We start from the raw sequence: 17,273 nt of genomic DNA, 5'->3' as shown, positions 1-17,273 counted from the left end.
TCTGTTTTATTTTGCCGTTTTGTCTGGCAACGCAGCATGGCGAAGCAGATGCGGCATGTGTTTACAAAGAGCACGAAATAATACTAAAGGAGTAAGCACGGTTGTGTAGTGATTACTCCTTTGTTCTTACTCCATGTAATTTGAAAACACATGCCACATGAAACTTAGTCTCGGTGGCCTAGGCCACCCCGGCCATTCTTATCGACCAGACGACAAGCATCGCCTATGTCACATCAAACACCTTTGATGAAATACTCCTATTGGTATTAGACCTATTATTGGGACACAACGGTGTAGTGGTTAGAGAGCCGGCCGCTGGAGTGCCCCTTCAGGACCCCCACTCCCGTGGCCGTGAGAGGGGTGCTGGAGATCCTCGCGGCTAAAAAGCGAAGCCCGCTCTGCATAGGCAACGTTGCCATGTGAGAATGTATTTTTTCTAATTGGTCTCCGTGGTCCCCCTCCGAGGTCACGGAGACACAGAGAGCTTCAAAATTCGGCTTAAGCTTTGCTTATGCAACGTTGCCTTTTTTACTAAAATCTTTTTTCTGCCGCTTTCTCTGTCGTTCTCTTCTAATGACCTCTCTAATGGCAGGAGATCGAGCCATACCCGCTGTAGTGTAGCTTTTCCAACCCATCCCCTTCCGTTCAACCTTCCAGGTAGGTAGCGCCTCTAGTGCTCGGTATCGCCAACTACGTCGCTGGTTATCTATCTTTGTCTGAGACACATACTACATTATTTGTGTGAGACAAAGATAGATTCTTCCGAGCTCTAGAACTCCGTGATAAAGTGACAATGCCACCTTTCTTCATTTATTTTACTTGGTTCTGAATCACTTTTCTCTTCACTATGCTCACTGGATAAGGGTACGAATGGACTGGACTAGTTGTTCCGGTGTCAATTCTACTAATTCCTCCCCCGAGGCTGGCTCGTCGGCCGAGCTGGATTCCAGTAGACATAGTTCCGTAATTCTTCGCCGGAATATTCCAGATGTTCCAGAATAAGTTGAGCACCCGTTGGTTACGAGGGCTTGCACCATCAGAACGCCTAACTGGTGAATAAAGAGCGTGTTTAGTCGACTTGACAGACGATTCATGAGCGCCACCAAAATGTGCCGTACGAGGTGACTGGAAGGTCCAATCGATCCCAGCCTTCTCCATGCAAGTAGGAATTTCTTCGAAAGCGTCCAGGGCTTTGTTGTGTCAGTGTGCCCTTCTTCTCGTGACCGCTAGGTGCCGCGCGCTCGAACCGTGAGAAGCAGCGGGCGGAGAGAGGGGCAGTCTTGTTTCGGCTTGGGTTTGTAGAAGGAGCTCGTTCTGTCTCGTAGAATACATTGAGTTAATTATCTAATTAACTACCCAGACTAGTAATCTAACAGGCTTCAACAGTATAACGCGGCTCGCTGGACAGAGAAGGCACCAACTCGAGGACGGCTCATGTCACCAAACACGTGTAGAACACTCCCCGTCGTTTGTCTTTATTGCGTCGTCGCAGACGAAACAATCACGACGCCTTCCTTTCGCCAGTTCGCGACCGTTGGTGATCCAAATAGGATGGCGCCCCCCGCGCCCGTATGCTAGCAGGATATCCGTTCCAGCATTTTTCAAATTTAAATGAAACGCAAGGACTCCCAACTCGGTAAAAGCGTTTTTTTTCAGATGACAATAGAGTAGGTGTAACTGGTAAAAAGTCAGCTGTACCCGCCCGACTCTATCATCAGCCCAAAGGATTCCACCAGAATTTAAGGCTGGTTCCGGATTCAAGATGTTGGGGGTAGACGGCAACTGCTTGCCTTTCCGGACGAGACAGATTTCTTCTTCAAAAGATCCGGCTTGGCAGATCTTCAGAAAAGGCCGCGGGAAATCGTTTGACACGCGTCCAGCAGTAAAGCTCGATCCCGAACGCCTCGGTGTCGTAAAAATGACCGAATTCCATGGTCAAATCGTGCGGAGGGGTCTTGCTAGTAATCGTGCAGCTGCGGGCAGATGAAATTTGGTAATCTCGATCGATCACTCCTCTAACGATCCAGCCTAATCTGGTTCTGCAGGCAATGGGTTCGTAGTCTTGTCCTTCTCGGGTTTCACGTGCCACTAATAGATGATAGTAGTCAGTGCCGACGAGAATATCTACTTCTCCTCCTACTACACCAACCGGAAGGTCGGGAAGATGCGGCCAGTTCTCCTTCCTTTACTCCAGTCTGTGATTGGTGTGGGACTGGCTACCAATTCCATCGTCGAACCTTCCATCGAGGCGACTTCACCGGATTCCGCACGTAACTGAAATTGCACTAGTTTAGATTGGTTCTTGTTGATAACACCACCGGTTCCGTCAACTGTTAACACTTGCGACGATCCTTGCAGCTTCAGGCTGGACGCAAAGGCCGTCCTCATCAAAGTTGTGTCGCTACCTTCATTGGCAAAGACGTTGGCGGCTATCCAGCTACCGTCGGCGGCTTGCACGCGTCCTTTCTTCGCTAAAAACAGTAATTTTATTAACTCCTTTCTCCTTTCTCCAGTCAAGTTTGGATCAATTTTCTGACTTCCGCTTCGTTCAGTAATACCTTCTCACCTCACATGGGATAGCGACGATTTCCCCCATTGAAAAAAAGTCCCCCAAAACTATTGCTTCTTTAACTAACGCCCCCCCCCCCCCTCAAACAAAAAAGTACAACAGTTGCCACCCACCATCTTCATTCGAATCATTCAAAATTAATTAAATTGTACAAATAAGTTTAAATCGATTAAATTAATTAATAACAACAGGATTTGAGAAGGGCTTGGTGACATTTTCATTTGTCTGATGCTGGAATTTTCTTAAGATCATAAAAATATAAGAGTGGAAGGTGAGGAATTTTCCCATGTCCCAAGTCCCAACGTCGTAAGGGAAGGTATTTGAAAAAAAAAGTTTTTGTCTCGCTCAATCTTTTTTGTAAATATATAAAAAGGAATACTAATGAACAAACAAACATCATAAGGCGACAGCTTATGATATATTTTCATGATCTTTGAAAATACCAACAATAAGACGCGGGAAGACGAACTTGCTTTGTTATATTTTTAAAGTTTTTTTCGGATTTTGATGCTGTTTTGATTTCTTTATTTACAATATTAAAAATCCTCACAATAAAGTGCACCGAATTCCGAAAAGAAGAAGACATTCAAAATAAATACATGTTCAGGCGTGTTCGTCTCTGCACGCCTTATTTGTTGGCGTAAGTGAACTTACGACATTTCTCTCCCGTTAAAGAGATATTTTAATTTGATTCTCTTAATACACGGCTAATTATGGTGACATTTTCAAAGACGTGACAAAAAAGAAGCATCTTAGCTGTCTCCTCGAGTTTATTTTAAATATTCCTTTATATCATATTTGCACAGAATAAAGCCAGGAACAACCTTTTTTTATAAACCTCTTCCCTTACGAAATTGGGACTCAGGAAAACTCCTCGCCTTCCCCTCTTTCAAATTTTTTAAGAAAAACCTTTATTTGATTAAATACCCCTTCAGATTTCGTTCCGACGCTATAAGTTGAGAACCTCCAGAGATTTCCTCCGAAAGACTGTTGCAGCCATATGGAATTTATTCTTTGAAGTTGAGATTCATGCACGACACAAAATACCACAAAGCATGAAAGTTTATGTGTGTAGATGGTGAGGTGTCTAAACCAACAAAGAAAGAATTAATAAAGTGGAACGGAACGGAATAATGAGAAATCGTACCTGGGATGGCACGAGCAAGCATGAGTGGCCACCCAGACCAATATAACCACAGATAGGAAATACAGACAAAAAGGCCTAGAACAAGCAGCAATGGGTATAGAATAGATAACAAACAGTTTTGAATAGTTACCAAGAGCCAGGTCAGTTAAACATTCAGAGTTACGTTCAGACTGACAGTGCAGAACGGAAATAAACCGAAACTAGAAATAACAAACACATTCACAAATTAGACAATTGGTCAGGCAATTGGTAGCTACAAATATACTCAGAGACTCAGGAGATGACTACACGAAACACAGAATGTAAAGAATATAATCGTGACAGGACTTCGTAACTGTCTGCTTCGAAAATAACAAATAAGCATGGGCTTCACGTCACAGGAAAGAACAGAAGAATTTACACTAAGGGTTTGGGAGGGAAGAGTTGGAAATCGCGCTTGACGTTAATTTAAGTGTTGCCAAAAGGCAGAGATTAAGTTGCGCTTATCTCGCCGCAACATTTTCCCCACGAATATGTAACATCCGGTGGACAAGATAAGTAAAGAATGAACAGATGAGTAAATTCAAAATGAAATAAGGAGACTATTTTGATAAAGGATGATGATTTCGGATGAACATCTGCGACGGTAGCTTGCTCGAAAAGACTTAGACGATGAACGATACTCTCCGTCTTCCGTTTTCATCTTGACGTGTACGCGTACTAGTACGCGTTCGGTCCGTCTCCTCCCGGATAAACTTGATTAACATGACCAATTTTCCACAAACCGCACGGTTGATTAGGATCTAGCAGTAGGACAACATCACCGACGGCAAGGTTCTTCTGAGCTGATTTTGCCACTTCTTTCTCGTAACTAGCGACGGAAGAGGCAGTTTCGTTCATAAGTCCCAAAACAACTTAGTCATCTTCAGGACGTTGCGAAATTGCTCTTTTGGAATAGCAAGAAAGTCTTCCGGATCGGAACTAGCATAGATTAAAGAACGAGAATTGAGAAATCCGTCGATTTTTGCAAAAAGAGTCCGTAAAATTTCGTCCGCTGGGTAGCGTAGAGCTAGCTTTCTTCTCCAAATCCAAGGCATGGTACAGAACGCGTTTTGTAGAACACGCCAAGCTCTCAAGAGCTCCTCCAAAATGCGGCGCTCGGGGAGGCTAAATACAAGTCGATTACCGTTTCTTTTCGGAACTGCGACAGCTTCGGTCCTATTTTAGTTGATTAACAATATCGACGATATTGTTCGTCAAATATATATTGTCACGGGCGGGTCAATGCGGGCTTCACGTTGCTGTGGCCGACCAGTGGTGTAGTTTAACGGAGCTGACTCTGTGATTGCACGAGCCCAGCCTCCACCAAAGCACATGCACTGCCGTCACTCCCAAGACACGAAAACGGACGACAGTGCCCAACAGCAGTAAAACGAGAGACCCATCACACACCAGTAAAACGAGAGACCCATCACACACCAGAAAGGTCCCAACTCGACTCCACTCTTACGACTACTAGGGGGGTCGTCTTAAATGTAGGGAAATCCAAGGTGACTTTATGTCATCATCGTCTAAGTACAGTCGTCCCCTTATCGTCGTTTCCCAGAATCGTCTCGATGATCGACGTTTGTGTTAAACTGTACGCGACAATATTACATCTTTCAACTCTTGCTCCGCTCCGACGAAATTCGTTCCATTGTAAGAGTGGGCAGTGACAGGTATGACGAAAGAACCTGTAGAAAATCTTCGGAGGACAGGGACTCCCATTTGTCGCCAGACAAGTGAAGAGTGCTCCGTACCGCTTTGTCACTCTATTACGGCCAGGACTCGTCTCTATAGGACCAAAATATTCAACCGCCATGTGAGAAAAAGGTGGAGAATAAGAATTGAGTCGCACGACTGGTAGATCGTCCATCAGTTGAGCAATTTGTACTGCTCTCTCCTTGTTGGACACAGTCGACGCATCTTTTTGATCAGCTCTCTCCGTGAATAATCCAAAAATGTTGACATAATTTGGCGAACAAATAGTCAGTTCCGGCGTGATGCATCTGACCATGCACAACTTCTAATATTTTCCCGTGAGTGGGGTTTGCTTTGCAGTAAAGGAGGATGATCCTAGGTTGTCTTGGCGTGATATAATTTGGTGGCTTTGAGTTTTGCAGTTGCGGCCATCCAAGGCAGATCCTTGTGCCAGACTGATTCGGGTTGAAGTAGAAATTCCGGGCCATCTTGCCAGATCCTTGGCCAAACTTCTTCTCCGATGGCGGAAAGTGTAGCAGCGTCGACAGGGTTCAGTTTACCGGGGACAAAACGCCATTCGTCGCTCCCCGGTAACGTCTGTATTTCCCCATTTTGGTTAGCAACGAAGATTTGATAAAATGAGGCGGTGGCTCTTATCCAATTACGGGCGGTACTGCTGTCCGTTCAGAAATATCTGCGGTGTGTGGGATATGGATGTGGCAGCTTTAGACGGTGGCGGCGACACGGGAGGACAATAAAGCTGCATTAAACTCCAGTTTTGGCACCGACATATCTTCTTTGAGGCCAAATTGTTGCTTGCCTGCAAAATTATTGCGATGATTTGACCGCTGTGGTACTGGGTAGGGCATGGACTACTTAAGCTAGAGGACGGGTCTCTCGTCCTATCCCGCCGTGTTATAGCTTGTCGGGTGGATTTTTAATCATATTTTTTAAAGAAGGGTCAATCGATAGAGATTTAAAAAGCTATTCTAAGTCTCCAAAGCACCTTTCTTGTGAAGATATTAAATTAAAAGATATTTGCGGTTAAATTTTGAGGGGACGGGAGAGGTGTTCGTTGGTTGTCTCCACCTAGCGCTAAGATTTCTAAACTATGGTCTTTAGAAACAAACAGAATCCAGAGAATCACCAGAGAATCACAGATAGCAGACGCACCTAATTAAACCAAACCAAAACAAAACCAGAGAATCATAGAGTGGTAAACCAACAATCACCGCTAGGCGGCGACAACTAACGAACACCTACGTCAATTTCTAATTAAAATATCACCGAAATTAAATAATTCCCGCATAGGGATAATTTAATAGACTCTAGCTCATTTTTGAAGCTCGATTCATTAAAGTAACAAAAAAAAATGGTAGCCGACATAGGATTTGTCGAAGAGACCCGTCCTCTAGCTTAAGTAGTCCATGGGTAGGGACATCTTCCACATTGGCGTATGCCTCCTCCGCAGCATCTCCAAAAATGTGAAGCTGAGACTCGGCGATGACTTCTTCTTCCGGAAATAAACAAAGTTCAATGGATATATGGGCCAATTCTTGCATGATCTGGAAACACGACTCCCACCACGCACGATCGGCTCATTCCACGGGGTCGGACTACTTCAGCCCCTTGATTTCTAATTCACGAAGTCTTTTTATGATTGCCTTTTTTATTATAGGGGCTGCTAACCCAAGTGGGTTGAAGATTCTGGTAACCTCGCTGGTAAAACTGAGACAAGTGTATTCATCTGTGGTCGGGTTATTTATCCGGAAGCCCAGAGCGTCTCTGTTATTGGTACTTCAAACTGCACCGAACACTTCGTGCTTCTTGCGGACCATAGATAGTCGTCCACTTATTATTTATTTATTTGCCATATCTTTTGCACAGAGAACACTAGCGCCACTCAACGGGCACGGTGGCTACTCTAGGGAAACCCTGCCATGACAGTGAAGGGGTCTGTGCAATTGAAACGGAGAATTGAAAAATATTTAAACATGCATAACTAATTAACAAAGCGTGGGTAAAACTTGAAAATTTTACACGAGATGCGCACACATTAGAGCTATTGATGAGTAAAAAAATTTTCAAATCGAAGTTAACATATCTTCGCTAAGACCTTTTTAAAAAAAAATGTTTAAACCCCAATATCCTTACTTTTTTTTAATTTAATTTGAATTCCAAATAGATGATAAAAAAGAGAAAAAAATTCTCTATCTTTCATCTGTTTATTAAATCTATAGCAAAAACGGTATCGGAACAAATTGAATTTGAACGAAAAAAATCAATTTTTTTAATTAAAAAAACCAAAACTTTAGGATTTTTTATCTCCCACTCTGTAAACGGGAAAAATTTTTCCCTTTACAGAAAATTTTATACGATCACAATGAACACACTGTAAAAAAATTAAAAAAATCGGTGATGTCGAGCGCCAAAATTAATTCGATTTCAGCGGAATGACCCCGATATCATTGGAAGTGAATAGATCTGAAAAATGAAATTCAACAATTGGATAACTTCAATAAACAAATTATTTTACTCAAATAGCGCGTGAGTCCGACCGACTCAAGGAGCAAGAACATCTCATCATCAGAATTTTGATCTGATTTAGCTTGTGACATCTTATCAGCGGAATTTCGATCGGATATAGCTTGAAAGGCTTCAAATGGTCTTTGGCATGCGAAACATCCCAGATAGCACAGTGCAGTCCCATATACGTCCCAAACACGTCACTTTGAGACGTCTGAGATGTACTTGGCACATAGCAGATTCCCAAGGTTACATTCCTAGGACGTCTTTTACGTATGACCAATGTCCGCTTCGCCGAGATCTCATAGCGGTCCTTATCCCTTCCCATTGGATGGACTTTAGACGTACTTGGGACGGAAAAAGGATCTCAAGAAGTCATTAATAATAAATATTTTTCTGGACTCTGAATTTCGTTCCTTTTTTCTTTACTCTTCTTTTCCTTATGAGTGTTTGCTGTGCCGACATTTTTTCACGAACGCTTATCCGGATATCCGGACATCAAGTTCATTTGTCAGAGTACGCAAAGGGTTACCGGAAAATACTTCATAAATCTTCTGCATACTAACAGCATAGTTGATGAAATAAGGTACCTGAACCGGGGATCGAACCCGGATCGTCGTGGTGGGAAGCCAATACTATACAGATGAGCCACGAATTCATGTCTACAGTTTTTAAGATAAAGTTAATCATAAGATTTTAGAATCAAACTTTGCCGCGAAAAAACAAAGACAGTTTCTCCGAAATTTTCTAAGTTTGGAGATGGAGCCAAAAAATAAAAACGGGACGCATCAGAGACTTCTACGAGAGGGAGTAAAAAATCACGTATCCGACAAGATGAAAATGAGTAACGTGTTCAAATAAGGGCTCGCAATGGGACATCTTAGAGATTCCCCTGTGCCCACCGCACCATCCGCACGGCTTTGGTCCCGCCTTGGGAAAAGATTTCCTATCTGGGATGCGACGGGGGATTCCCAAACCATGGGTTCTTCCTCCATATTTGCAGCGGAACGTGGGACATTCCAATGGAAGAAATGAGACCTCCATTCAAAATTTTTACATCCGCATGCTGTGCACACCCAATCATTGTCGTTTAACGAACCTATAATAAAATTCAAGATAAAATTAATGTTCAACAAGAATATTTAAGTTAACAACCTCGTCTAGCGCGTCCGCCGGGCCCGCCACGACCGTGTCCGCCGCGCTTACCACCCCTCCTGAGCCATCTCATGTTGAGAATATTTTTAAAAGCTTCGTCACTCATTTTGAAATTCGGATGTTTTCTTTCCTAATTCCTCCTAAAAACATAAACATACATGAACTATAGAACATTCTTCTAACTCAAAACTGTTGAATAAACATGGCAGTGGTGGAATACGATACAACCCTTGTCAAAATTTTTAAAATGTGTCCCGAGTAATACAACATCACTGATGAATCACTTAAGCTTGGTAAATGAACTCCTTTCTTTGTAATATCTTACAGTAATGTTACATATAGTACATATTTTTTTCTTTTTCCACACACCGCCACTTGTGCTTCAAGTGACAAATCAATATCAAGTAAGAAACTTTCGGTTTTACTAGCCTCACTTACACTTTCAATTACCCTCTTAAGTTGGTAATTGTTAACTACAGGGCAAGAAAGAAAATATATACATACCTATATGCTTTATAAGTTAAAGTTTGGGGTTAATCAATCAAAAGGGAAGGATTATCATGACTTTCAGCAAAAAATTCCAAATATTAGGACTGGACTCGAAGATATATATCTCTATGGTAACTATTTAATTTGAACGATGCAAGCAACACGACTCAGCGACCCTCAATCGTTCTCTCTAAAATTTAAACCATGGCATACTCTGACAAAAAAACTTGTCGTCCGGATATCCGGATGAGCGTTCGTGAAAAAATGTCGGAACAACAAACACTCATGAGAAAAAGAAGACTAAGGAAAAAAGGAACGAAATTCAGAGTCCAGAAAAAGATTTATTATTAATGACTTCTTGAGATCCCTTTTCCGTCCCAAGTACGTCTAAAGTCCGTCCAATGGGACGGGATAGGGACCGCAATGAGATCTCGGCGAAGCGGACATTGGCCATACGTAAAAGACACGTCCTAGGAATGTAAACTTGGGAATCTGCTATGTGCCAAGTACATCTCAGACGTCTCAAAGTGACGTGTTTGGGACGTCTCTGGGACTGCAAGGGGAATCTGGGAGTGCTAACAAGGAAAATTCCGCTTTTCCTATGTCAATGCGATTGAGCAATGAGCAGATATATTCACTAAGGCACTCCCTAGTCCTTGATTCAGTAAACCATGTGGAAATGGAAATGGAAATTCAACAATAGATGCTCAAATGAGAGGAGGTGTTTAAATATACACTGTGTGCGTGTGGATCGCAACCGTATCAAGGTTGCTGAAACCACCGAAAACTGTTTATCCCTTTAATTCCCTGTTCTTCATGTGACTGTGAATCAGTAAAAAAGTAACTCATAATATTTAATCTGTTTTATTTAAATATCACGTATGTGAACGAGTCTATTGAATAAAACCTCGTACAACTGCATTATGTATCATATCTATTTTTTATTATTCAACAGTTTTTCCATCGAATTGATTGGTTCGGAAGAAAATGGCTCTGTGTTAAAGTAGTAAATAGTAGTAATGTAGTAATTAAAGTAGTAGTGTAGTAAATCAATTTTAAAATCCTGGAAGAAATAATAATATTTAATTTATCACTGTAATTAAACTAAACTAAAAAAAGAATAATACCAAATCCACAGGTTTGCATGGCAGTTTATCTTCGTTATTACAAATAAAACAAACACAAACAAACATTGCTACCTTCTTCAAATTCTCTTATTATTTTAAGCAACATTGGGAAGCGTATTTTGTCGGTGGATATCCGTTTCGCTAAGATTTTAAACGTATGCAGTTGTTGTTGGTTGTGAAATTACAACTAATTGGAAGCTACTGCTTTGAAAGAATCCCCATGATTTGAAGTTGATATTTTTTACTTAAAGTTGATATTTTTACTTATAGGGGAAATATCATTTTATCATTATCTAAACGATTCGAATTTAAGAAAATTACTAAAAAAAATACGTAAATTACGCAAACTTTCGAAAATAAAAACCTTGAAAACAGAAAAAGTAGAGAACGAGAGGGTTTTGCTGTTCTTGCAATAGCACAAATTATGGTTTGGATGGGTTTTCAGGCACAAGATTATGTTTACAGGCGTAACTTAATCTGAAGAACAAATTTTTGCTACACTTGTGCCAATTTATCACTTACTGATCGAGTTTGCGTGGGTTGCGTTTTCAGTTTCGAGCAAAAGTTTGCAAGTTTTGCAAAACCCACCACAAGTTAATTTCCAAAAACAACACAACTTTTTCTTTCTCGATATTATTTTGTAAAAACTTATTTTGTTAAAAAATAATTACGCTTACATTTTGTCAAAATACGCTTTATTTCACAGATATTGAATTTAAAAAAAAATTTCACTTATTTTATCAAATCTGGCAATAATAGAGCAGACGACATACAGTCTTTTAGTTTTTTCTCACGTGTGCAGCAAATACTAGTTCAATTCCTTTGCTTTTTCATGGCTTTGATGCCTACGCGTTGGATTCGTGATTCCAGCAATCCGGCTATTGTTTTCTCGAAAAATTGTTTGAGGACGGTGCCATTGAACGTACTACTCAACCTAAAACTATCTTCGAAGCACATGAAATCTTTAAAACTTCTGGCTTCTCGCTGGCTGTATTTCGTAATGTGTTCAACGAATTGAAAAGCTCAACTGGTCTTTTATGTAAGCATTTGCCTTTTAATTTTTTTAGTATTTGAATTACATTTATATTAATTTATTTAGTACGGAAGCGACAAGCTGAAGTGACTGCCTCAAATGAGTCTAGCAGCAGCAGTAGAAGCGTAACAAAAGTTTCCAAATTAAATGAAGAAGGTGCTACTGCTTTTGAAAATCTGGACTCGAGGTTTAATCATCATAACCAACCAATCCTCGTCTCTGTTTACAAAGACCACGTAACAGAGCAAGAAAAAGTCATCATGCTCTGCGTCCTCCCAAACGGCGCCACCGAAATTCGTTTTCGTTTAGTTGGTTCTGGATCAGGGTCAATGTTGGCGGTTATAGAATATTTTATAGAAATAAAAAAAGCAGAGATGTCAGCTTGTGTTCCCAAAATTCTGGCTTTGAAAGAAGATCTGAAGTTCACCCGACTGCACAAGGCTCAAGCTCCCAAAGGCTCCATCGAGATCAACCTTCCCATCCCAGTCCAAACACACCATTAAGCATGAAGTAAAGACGAGGGAAGATGGCAGCCAAGCCATTCTTGTTGAATTAACTGCCTACCAATCCAGCTAATCAGTAAGACCAGAAGACGAAAAAATTGTGTTCAAAACATTAGATGTTTGATTCCCTTCTTGAGTCTCATATTTTCAGTCTACATGTTCATTTGTACATAAATGACAATAAACAACATTGACAGGTATCTCTTGTGTTAGTAATAAGTTTTACTGCAGTTCCCAGTTTTTCCAAGAGTAGTAAATTTGTGTGAAAATAAAGTTTCAGGAACCATTGGAAAATTCAACACATATATTCCCACATTGCCATCGTATTCATTGTCAAGTCACATTTTTAAAATATAACAATGTCACTTTTTAGTTTTTGCAACAAAGAAAAAGGAAAACATTCCCTTGGAATTGTATTTAACAGGAATATAAAACAAATGTCACCGAAGAAAATAAGAAAGAAAGAAACCAGAAAACAAAAATATAAGAAACCAACTGTCACTGACGTATAGAACGTTACGTTTGAAATGAGACCATCACATAAAAACCTTTTATTAGCTAAACCAACCAAATTTATCAAGAACAGCGGTATAGTTAAAAACTGAAATAGGTTAACAAAAGTTCTGATACGATTTATTGACATCACATGAATCGATCGGAAACTGAATTTGAAAACACAGAGCACTTCTATAACAATTTCAACCCGTATCTTCTTCAAGCCACGGCTTGGGACGTGGAGGAAGTGTGGTCGCGTCAATAATTATAGAATGAAGAAAAGAGGATATCACAGTGAAACCTAATTGGTACACGTATACTTATGGCAAAGGTACCACTATTAAATTTTTTTGTTTAGTTTCAGTATAATGAATCATTTATAATAGGAATGCCCTGATTGACGGCCTAGGATATAGCTACGATATAAAAAAAGTTTCTTCTAAAACAACTACGTGGCCATGCAACGATCGTGCGAAACCTAAAGAATGCAGAGCACTGTTGATTCAACGAAATAAGGACCTTCATACCAGGAAAAAATAGGCAAAAGTGCCAAAAAAGGATGTGTGGTTATAAAAAAATATTGTAACCGATTCTTAAGCCAAGGGAAAAGAAGAGCGGTGCACAAGTTCTCGACGCATGGTTAAGCCTATGGTTCAAAAGAACTTCGATGACGCACCGAAAAAAGAATTGCAAACAAAACGTCATCCGTGCTGTTCAACGCAGAAGAGGACTAAATATTTTATCTAATCCTTGGTTTTGGCTTTGATTGGGGTAATATACCATATTTCAATTAATGAGATTTCAAGTTTCAAATTTTTATTGATCATAGAAACATAGAGTGATTTCCGTCAACTGATATCTTTAAAAGTGCTACCGGCTGAGAAAATCAGAAAGCGTTTCTCTCAAATTAAAGAGCAAATTAAGATGGAAGAGGATTTGATTATTCTTTTATCCTTTTGCATTCATGTAGAAAACACATTTGTGTTAATAGCTCGATTTGGCCCACATAAAATTGGTCAATGTTCATGCAGATGTGTGCAGAACCAAAAACCACGTAGAAAGATTCAGTAAATCTCTTCGTCTTCTTGTGAACTCCAACTCCCCTAATCTCATTAAATTTATTGGCATTGTGTTCAGAGGCCAAACAATCAATTGATTTACAGGCCAAACTATTGTACAAAAATTAAGCTCTGAGCTCCGGAAATGCAAAATAAACAAAAGGGAAAACGAACAACTTCTCAGTTATTAAGTATTTTTTAAATGTTTCATCCGAAAAGGTAGGGTCCGAAACGTCGGATCACCGAAGATAGTTGAGGGACTTTTTTTTTTAAATTTCAATGGGAATGTAACGAAGACCCAACTATCTTTTAGTTTTGCCGAGTTATGGGCAATATTTCTAAATATATATCAGTCAGCTCAACAGTTCAAGTAGAATCTTCACTATATTGATGGATCTATTTTGGATGTAACATTGAAAGGAACCAGAGACTACCAGTGCTGCCTGTTTACTACGCCATGTATGACTTGCAGGCAAAAAGCGCATCTGATGGTAAGACAATGTCAGATGAAGGTGTATGTGTGTTAAAAAACTTATACACAACAAAAGATATTTGATAAAATATCCATTTGTTCTTTTGCTACAGATAATGTATTAATTTAAGCTGAAACGTTTCAAGGAAGAGTGGGATAAGCCCTAACATCGAATTGTTTGAACTGTAAGTTAAATGAAGCCTGAAACATTTCTATATTGAAATTAAAATTTTTCAAAACTAAGTCTAATTTATTTGCACAGACTCACACAATGAAATTTAAAACAAAGCCCTTGAAATGGTTGAAGTTAATAGTTCAACTTTCTCATATGTGCTACATTTTACAACTGACGCTGATTTGAAAACCATAATAATGGTAAGAAATGAAACCTTTGTTCTGATAATGGTAAGAGTAGCACTAGATCTATTGTTTATTGAAACTATAAAGCTAACCCCTAATGGATTTTATGAGCGCAACCAAATGAATTGTTAATTATTGTTTTACTAATCGTACAAGATATTTCAAAAAAAATTCAAATCCAGTATTGAAATGTTGCAAATAAATACCATCATTTTATCATGAAAACATTTCATTGCCATCCGAAACAACAGATTCTAGTGTTGAGGGCTTTTGCTATCACTGCTCATGAAAATAAATTCCAGACAAAACAAGATCTGTGATGTGATCTCTCAACGAACGAGGTGTTAGTTACAGCAGATCGATAATTTGAAACGACTGAATTACAGTTGAAATCAATGCTTTGTATTTGACAAACATTATCGTTGAATTGACACAATAAAATAATTAACATTGGCTTTTTCGAGAAAAGTTACTTTTCAAACAAATTAGAATTATTTCTACTTCGAGTTCTCGTTGGTGCTAGAAAATAGGATACCGCTGATAGTACTAAACGCCCTTTCGCTGCTGGTGGATGACGCAGGACAACTTTAAATATTTCTTGCAACACAGAAATGGGTTAGGGAAACGGTGGAAAAGCCAGAGAATGAAGCTTCTGATATATTTTAGAGATCAGGTTGTTTGCTTCTATGGGTATTTGTAGCTCACTTAGGTACCCTTGGGACTTCATCGATATGTTACTTTGCGTTGACGAAATAATGAAATGAATCAAATTATTACATTTCAACGGCCGTTCTTCAAAACTTAAGTATGAATAGATGAGAAATGGATGTCATATTGATCTTAAAAAAAATGTACAAGATAAAACCGAAAAGCTATATTTTTTTGTGACAGTAAATAAAAAAAACCATCAAAAACTTGTCAGATTGTTATCAGAAGCGCAGAGTACTTAGCAACGCAGCAGCCCTTGTTACAGCTTGATAAGTGAAGTGAAGTACCCCCTCTCCAAAGTGGGATTTGGTCACCCAGACTGACCCAGCTTTCGCGCTATAAATGTTGCTTCTGGATTGCCAAGTATTCGCAAATTAAAAGATAACTGTAAAGAACCCCTATACATGTAACCCAGATAATAATTTAAATAATTTTCTTTTTTGTATTATTATAAATCTGTTACTCAAACCTACATTAAATAAAGCTGTATCGACCACAGGTAAAAAAACATTCATGCTTTTGGGGAAAGCAAATAGTATCACTTTTTTCTAGAAGAAACATTACTGCTCGCAGCAACTAATTTTACTTCAAACAAATAATTTTTTACCTGTGCGATTAGACATTTTTTCACAATAGTGAGAGTTATTCATAACAGAATTAACCGACGAATACTTCCATTTTGTTTGCAATAAACAAGATTTGAATAATTCCGGGAAAAGATGAAAACTTCTAACTTGTCATGATTCGCCTCTTCGTAGTGTGGCAGCCGAATTGTTGTAAGCAATTTTTCTGTTAACTTTGATCCTTTTTCCCCTTCGAGTATCAAATAAACGAGTGCCACTCACTCCAGAAGCATAAACATTTTCAAAGGAATCCATTTTCCTATCAATTCAATACAATTCAATACAATTTCTTCCAACGTTGACTTCAGTTCAGGTGACCTCTCATGGGGCAATTTTCCGGAAAATGTTGTTATAGCTGATTTTTCAGATTCGTCAGTGAATATTTGGTTAAAAAGATCAAGATAAGAATTTTTCTAAAAAAGAAGTTAACTCTCGGGATCACGTTCAAGTTTGGGTACTAAGTAATGGGTACTAAGTTTTTTAAAGACTTCCCTGTAACAATTATCATAACAACATGTATGTTTTTCCAATTCAATCTGTTTACTATTAGTTGCTGTTAACCTTTTTGTTAGCGTGATCCATTTTTTTATTAGATAAGTGATCATGAGATTGATTTTTTCTTTCTTGAAAACACTCTGTACTATTGAATCCTTTCAATGGAATTAGTGATTGAAATGTTATCAAAAACTGTTTGTTTATTCAATGTTTTTTTACCTTTAAGGGACACCGGGGCTATTCGGAGGCTTGTAATGCAGAGATTACACTATGATAAAGGGACCGGGTTGAGTAGTGGCAGGAGATGTATTGCGCGTGAGCTACTAGACGGGAGTACAACGAGAGAGAGAGGGACATGAATACATGGGGTTTATATATTGGGAAGGGTGTACGCCGGCTGCAGAGCAGCTCATCTTCCCACACACAGTCACCTTGAGACGGCGTGGCCAGCCGGAACAGGATGGTGCGGACAGTTGGGACAGGTTGGCGCGGCGAGTCGGACCGGGTTGGTGTGGCCAGTCATTCAGAGTCTGCAAGTGCTGACTGCGCTGAGGTTCTCCCGCGTAACGTCGGGGGTGACGTCAGTGTTGCCGGTCGTGACGTCAGGGTATGACGTCAGGCTGTGACGTCCTCAGGAGCGGCCATCATGGGATGGGCGGGGCATTACAGGCTTTTCCCTTTTCTACGATAATTCATGACTAGATTGATCGTAATTTTTTACCAATAAACCCGCAATATCTAAATCTATATACTGCATTTTTTACCGATAAATATCATGACATTCAATTTATGAA

This window comes from Daphnia pulex, chromosome 10 (assembly GCF_021134715.1).
Source record: "Daphnia pulex isolate KAP4 chromosome 10, ASM2113471v1".
In the NCBI taxonomy this organism is placed as follows: Eukaryota; Metazoa; Arthropoda; class Branchiopoda; order Diplostraca; family Daphniidae; genus Daphnia; species Daphnia pulex.
The sequence above is the reverse complement of the archived record's forward strand: the minus strand, read 5'-3'. Positions refer to the sequence as shown.